Source organism: Amia ocellicauda, chromosome 10 (genome assembly GCF_036373705.1).
Source record: "Amia ocellicauda isolate fAmiCal2 chromosome 10, fAmiCal2.hap1, whole genome shotgun sequence".
Taxonomy (NCBI): Eukaryota; Metazoa; Chordata; class Actinopteri; order Amiiformes; family Amiidae; genus Amia; species Amia ocellicauda.
Genome location: NC_089859.1, coordinates 19,617,637 through 19,623,872, shown reverse-complemented (window position 1 = coordinate 19,623,872; position 6,236 = coordinate 19,617,637).

Below are 6,236 nucleotides of genomic sequence, written 5' to 3'. Positions count from 1 at the left end.
CACAGAGAGAGAGATCTTAGTATCTTATTGTATTCTTCTGTTCTCTGTACTGGATCTGAAAACGCTTTGGCACACTTGTCCTGCCAATAAAACACGTTTTAGATTGAAACTGAAGTGAATTGAGAGACAGCTTTCATTATGAAATGATTACCATTATTAATAATAATAACTTTAGATATGTTCTTTAATTTAAATGAACTACAAATTAATAACTTGGAAATACGTCACACAATCTCCGGCGCATTATAAAATAAGATGATTTTGATTATAATCAAAGTATAAATTCCTGCAAGAACATACAGTACATGCAAATGAGAAAGTGTTGTGATCATTTAAATATATTTAAGATAACTCTTTTGAAATATATGTTAATGTTATTGCTCTATACTATTCTCCGAGTTCTCGTACAGAGGTAGGGTTGTTCTGACGTCATCACGCGTGGGCTGCGGGGGGATGTGATGGTGACATCATCGCACAGTTATGCAGCAGCTCACACGCAACACTTTGTGTGACATAAGGCCGATTTCAAGTAGGTAACAGTTCATTACAGCATAAATTACCTCAGGGTGAGTCATTAATGTTTAAAGGGCCCGTTTCTTATGTATCTGAGTATTTATGGACCGAGCAGAATTCAACGCCTGGTGGCCTGTAGGGTTTGGTGGGTAACAGTGGCCCCCTATCTTCTGCCTCTGTGACACCTGTCGGACCTGCCTCTGAACATCCTGGCAGGCTGTTAGTCTGGGATGTCATTGTTGTGATCTGCTTCCTCTGCTCAGGCTCCTGCTCTGTTTGATTGATAAAAATTGAAACATCTTGGTTGGATAAGTGTCCACCCCTGTGTAATAGCAATCCTAAATTAAAATTACACACCAAGTTCAGTGGCTCCATCTGTGTTGAATTGTAGTGATTCACATGATGTGTGGATCAATTCAGCAGTTCCTGTAGGTCCTTTGCATGGTAGCCGCAGAGTGCTTTACAAAGCAAAGACTCGACCATGAGCACCAAGGAGCTTTCAAATGAACTCCAGGGCCCAGTTTTTCAAAACTTTTGATCTGGATCAGAATTTTATAATGAATTTATTCATTCAAGGACCCTTTTAATAATAAAGGTTCATTAGAGCATCTCTCATTGACCCTCCAGCTGGTCCATTCAGCTGCAGTGCTGCCAGTGGTGTGTCAGGGCCATTCACTTGGGGCTGTGGAAGATCACCGCTGTCATCGTGGAGAGGAGCTTTGCATGTTTGAGCTATGTTATGAAGGAAAATACAGGTGAGAATTGTGTTGCGTGCTCGCTGTGGCTCAACATGTAGTTCAGACATGCAAAGAGCCTCTTCAGCCCCCCATTTAGGTGCTCAGTTGTGCTCCAGGTTGTCCCATGGGTGCTGCTGAATCTATCCTCTGCATCAGTGCTTGCTGTGGCAAATGTTGTCATTAGCCATGGTAAGAGTGGGTACACACTGTCACCTAGTACAATGGGGGTTTTGTTGAAAGATTTGGAAGATATTACTCTCCCTCAGAATTCGTGCATCATGGACAGACCCTGGCCATTTCACCACACAGTTGATGATGATGAGGTCTGCATCTCCCACAAGTTGCACATTGATGCTGTGCCGCCCCTTTCTGTTCACAACCTCCCATTGCCTCTCATGGGGTGTCTGGAAGTGGACATGGGTGCAATCTATCACCCCAAAAGTATCTGGCATTTTTCTGGCAAATCACAAAACTTGCACTTGATCCTCTTGATGTGTTCTGGATTAGTTGGAAAAGAAACAAACTGGCTGACAAGGCTCGCCGATGCAGGGGAAACTCTGTGTACCAAAGAACTGATTGTGGATTCATGGAGGCACAAACTGTCTCCAATGACTTGGTAAAATGCTGACAAAGTATATTGGTAATGAACTCAGTGTCCTCCTGATCAAATCTAAATTGTGCATGAAGTCCATCATTTGTATACTCTTCAAGTGGTTTGGGGCGTTCAGTGTGAACCCTTGTGGTATATCTTCTCCTGTGGTGTTGTAGATGGTGAACAATGGAATGGTCCTTTGTTTTAACAATTGCTTTAAAGACTGCTCAATTAACCTCTCCTGGTTTGACACCTGAACATGATTTAGCATATGTCAGTTATGACAACCTAATGAGCACATTCAACACCTCAGGTCAGAGAACCCCAGTGACAGCCAAGATGAAGCATGGCATCTGGATTGACATTATCCGCAATGTTAATGCCACAGGAACTAGTCAGCTGTGAACGCTAGAGCAAGTGAATCTACACTGGAAGAATTTAAAGCAGAAGGCCACCAAAGACCACAGTGAGTCAAAATACTTTCAAACAGGGAACAAGCCACAGAAACAAGGAGAACTCCCAGATATCATTCTTGACATCATTGGTGGACCAAGATCTCAGGCTCTGCGTGGCATTTCATCTGCCTCACAAGGAGGTGAGTCAGGACTTTGTGGGACTGAGAATGATGTTAGGGATTCTGATCCCCTTAATGAGTCAGAAGACCACCTCCTGACCGCAATCAACCTAACTCCTGTGGAGACCCACCAGCTAGTGGCACACCACAACAATCAGAGGATCCTCATTCTCCAGAGGTAGAACCACCCCCCCAAAAAAAGAAAACATTTTGAGAAAAACACAAACATGAATGATGCTTATGGGGAACTTGTGAAGCGGGAAACTGAAAAAGCTGACATTGCTCCAACAGAAAGAAGCAACATGGCAAATTCATCATCTTCAAAAACAACTGCAAGATGCTGGGGTTCATTTTTTTGATTAAGAACTTCAGACAATTTGTTTTTTGCAGCTTTATTTGTTTATTATTTGTTATTTGTTTCTATATTGAGGCATTTGTTAATTATTGGAGCATCTTATTTATTTTGTCAAATTAATTAACCAGGACAGAGCTGTTGAAAGGCACAGATCGGGGGATGGGTATAAACCTTAAAAATCAAAGTCCTTGATTATCCCTTGGAGTCGGCCAGTACAGAACAGTCCAGAACCCCAGCGCTGGTCCTGGAGAGATGCAGCACAGTGCGGTGTGGCCTGGGGCAGGAGGGCTCATGTGAAAGCATTACAAGTAACCATATAACGGTTTCGTATGGGCTTTAAGTGCTCAATGACAAAATGAGCCATTTCTGGATGTAATGGTTGCAGCAGAGAGAGAGACAAGCCCGGGACATCCACTGAAGCGGACTCGCTGCTGGCGCATCTATTGCGCTGTTTTACACGCACCGACAGCGCCGAGGTCAGTCATTTGTTCACCGACAGAGGTCGCAGTGTTTGTTTTTGTGTTTCTCTTCTTGCATTTCTGTTCTTCCTTTTGCATTTGTGTTGTGCTTTTTGTTTTTGTGTTTCTCTGTTTGCATTTGTGTTTTTCTTTTTGTAATTGCGTTCTGCTTTGTGTTTTTGTGTTTCTCGTTTTGCAATTGCGTGTTTCATTTTGCTTTTGTGTTTTTCACTTCAGGGCCACCGTATGTATCCCCCCAAAAATATTATGTAATTATTTTTTGTCAACTTCATAAATCTTTTATCAAAACAGTTATTCAAAATTGTGAAAATGTAACATTTAAACATCTACTGTATACTTTTTAAAATAATATATCCAGGTGAAGTCGATTTCTAAACGGAAAGGAAGGGAGAGCTGCGCAGTCGGTGGCGCTGGCTGTGAGTGACTGCGCTCCTGCGCTGCGCTGCGCTGCTATCAGTGACACGCATCTGATTCAATGCACAGACGTGCAATTCGTGTTTATCTTGTACTCTGCTTGTCATTTTTCTAGGTTGGACTTGTGGACGAAATAGATTTTATAAATATGATTGAATGTTTGTCCTTGCCCTTTTGGTGGGCTTATCTATTTGATATGAAACTGCTTAAATTAACTGTGGATGTATTTGTATCGTGCATTCAGGTGTGCATTCAGTCCGCAAACAAAACATTTCAGTTCGAAACGAATCATCAAACAGAATAAAACAGAGGATGGCATGTTTGATGCGTGTGCTGTTGTTTTTCAACAGCTGTGATGCGCTTTGATACGTTTAACCACTTAGTTGAATTAACTTGTTATAAGATATTGTGAACTGAACATATTTTGCTGTTAATTTATTACTGAGTCATCGCGTTCGTGTAGCGCTGCTAATCGCAGTTCTGCGCAGATCTGCGCTGCTCCACCAATGGGATCGGTGGGATTCTGCAGATCTGCGCAGAACTGCGGAAATCTGTGCAACAGAATGCTATCCGATTGTACACAGGCGTGTGTATCGCTGAACATTGGTGGGTTTAGTGTATTGAGCTTAATGTATAGTTGATGCAGACTGTGTGAGTTATACGCCTGTTGTTTTGTATATAGGACTGGTAAGTGCGGGTCTTGTAATTAGTAAAATTAGGATCTAATTGGTTCATTTATAAGTACAGTAAGCCACGATATCCGCTTATAGCATGAAGCGCAATTCACGCTTGGCTACAGTAGAGCTCAACAATATGCTGCTTATGCTTTTAATATCACTGTAAATATCCATTTTTTGTGTATCAGCGGGGGAAGTCTTTGAAAATGAAATGTTAAAGCAAAAGCCATTTGAAATGTTAATATTGTCAGCGAATGTGCGTACTGGAATATAAAAACACAAATGGCATGAGTATATGGCATTTGTACCTAAATAACGCGTGCATAAATGGATAATGAAAATGCAACTGTGGGATTACATTTGTATTTGAATGAAGTCCACTATATGCTTCCATACTGCTCTTGAACTCTATTCTTGTTACAACACATTTCAAGAGGGACTTCAAACTAAAACAAAAATGAATTATAGTAATATGTGACCATGAAGTTTACAATAGCTGTTTGTGACTTGATTTCAGATCAATTTCAAATTAAATCAATCAATATGTTTATGTTTTGCATCCGTCCACTGATACGATCAGACGTAAATATAATATAATAAATACATGGACTAAAATGTTACTATAATTACATTGACTAATACTAGACTAAAATGACATGAGTTTTCGTCGACTAATATTAACTAATGAAAGATGAAATATGACTGAAACTGATAAACATTTTAATCAAAACAGTAAGACTAAAACTAAATCTAAAATAGCTGCCAACATTAACACTGTATGTCTACTTTTTTACCATACCACTAAAGGCCACTCCTTGCAGTTAAAACATTTGCCCTTTTAATTTCTCTTCTACTGACATATTTTAACAGGCCATGTGCGATTGATAATAGTTTTAGCAACCCGTTGCCATTCAGGTAAGACTATACCTAATTAATTAGGTTTTTTTTGTTGTCATGTTGGTGTGCTGCGAGGTTTTTGGTCTTAGCACAGTGTGCCGGGGCATTAGAGAGGTCGGGCACCACTGCCCTATTGGACACTTCATGTGAAAACTGTTAGCGCTGAGATTTCTACACTGGGTCCAGAAAGGCTTGATTCTGGGTTTCTATTTAACTGCACTTTACGAGTGGGTGCTGATATTATTGTCCAAGGATAGAAGCAGATTTTATGTTTTGTTTTTTTACTCCCCGTGGCACACTGACTCTGATTTTAAAATGATATATTAAACATTGTGTACATAAGGACCCCAATCCTCCCCGGAGATGACTGTAAGGAAGGTGAGAGTGGGGAACATAGCTGTGGAGATACTGTACTGGTGCGGTCTGGGTGCTGCTCATGGGGTTTGGGTTCCCAGCACTGGTCACTCTGTATTTGCGCCTCTTCACCCGCAGTGACCGACGATCCCTCCAGGGGGCGCCTGGTCGGTCTGGACGCTGCTGATCAATTAACCTGACACGGGGCCGGACCCGGGACATCTCCACTGCAGTATATTCCGATATGTCACTGTAGAGATCGGTGCGCTGGCGTGGATGTTCAGATCTGCACTTTCTCGGCAATACAAAAAATGCAATTGATCTCAATACTGTAGAAGTGAGGACCCGGGGCATCTGTCCGAAATCTCGCATTATTGAATCAAATTGATCCAGACGTGAGCTTCACACCATCCCCGGATCAAAGCGAGCCGGACTGCACATCCCGCAGCGCACGTCCCGGGCAGTAGAGCCGCTGCGACTGCACTGTCTGCGGGGTGCGGCGCGCAAGTGCGCAACTGGGGCTGCGGAGTGATGGCATTACTGAGGTGTCACCGCGCTGCCCGCCACACGGCGCCGCTCGGCCCCTCTCTTGATGCGGGAGGAGAAGAAAGCCCCCGCAGCCGCCGCTCTTTGTTATCTGCGTC